The sequence below is a fragment of the Trichechus manatus genome, unplaced genomic scaffold, assembly GCF_000243295.1.
Source record: "Trichechus manatus latirostris isolate Lorelei unplaced genomic scaffold, TriManLat1.0 scaffold00007, whole genome shotgun sequence".
NCBI lineage: Eukaryota > Metazoa > Chordata > Mammalia > Sirenia > Trichechidae > Trichechus > Trichechus manatus.
Genome location: NW_004443943.1, coordinates 3,558,674 through 3,559,865, shown reverse-complemented (window position 1 = coordinate 3,559,865; position 1,192 = coordinate 3,558,674).

Here is a 1,192-nt window from a genome sequence, read left to right as displayed (position 1 = left end):
GATCACCATTTTACAGATGATGAAACTAAGACTGGGAGGAATTGTCTCAAAATAGTGATTAGCAGAAAACATGAGGCAGTCTGACTTTAAAGTCTGTGATTTTTCTTTCCCATTCCCCTCAAATCCATTCTTTCTGGAGGGAGATATAGGTCTTTACTTCTTTGAAATGGTGGCATTTAAATTGGGCCTCAAATGATAATCTGTGACTAATAAAACAAAAAACCAAACCCACTGCCGTCAAGTCGATTCCGACTGATGGCAACCCATGTGTTACAGAATAAAACTGCTCCATAGGGTTTTCTTGGCTGTAATCTCAATGGAAGCCAATCACCAGGCCTTTCTTTTGTGGCACCACTGGGTGAGTTCAAACCATCAATCTTTAGGTTAGTAGTCGAGAGCAAACTGTTTGTGCTACCTAGGAACCTCTTTTGTGATTAATATTTGGTACATAATGGATGCTTAATAAATTTTGTGGAATAAATGACTGATGAGTGGAATTTTAACAGACAAGTTGGGAGGGATGATATTAATGATAGACACCTGTGGAAGCCATGACACTGTGCTGCTCAGGTCTCTGGCTGCTGGAGCAAAGATGACTGACAGCCCTGGTTGCTGACCCTTTGTATCCACCACTACTACATTTGTGCCCAGGCCACACTTTCCACAGCTGCTCCCAGTCATTGACTGAGCATGGCAGAGTACTAAGACAGGTTCATTCTTGGGGGATGTGGGACTCCCCTAATGGGTAACTTTGGCTCAAGGATGAGACATCTGCAGTCTGAAACTCTTCCTTCCCATTCCTCCTTCCTTCCCTCTCTCCTCCACAGATGTCAGATCTGCATCACAGTTTGAAGGCTCTCTAGACTCCTCTGGCTCCTCCCCTTTCTCCTTCATAGGTATTTTCCCCAACAAATCTCTTGTGCTTATACTCTTGTCTTGGCATCTGCTTCTTGAAGGACCTGAACTAATACAGACCATTTATCACCAGCTATTATATTAAGTGCTTTAAAAACACTAATCTTATAACAACCCTAAAAAAGCAAAAACCAAAAAAACTCGTTGCTGTCGAGTCTATTCTGACTCATAGCTATCCTGTAACAACCCTACAAGGTGCATATTTTTAACCCTTGCAAGTAGAGATATTGAAATGCAGAGAGGTTTATAACTTGTCCAAGGCCACATAGCTATTAGA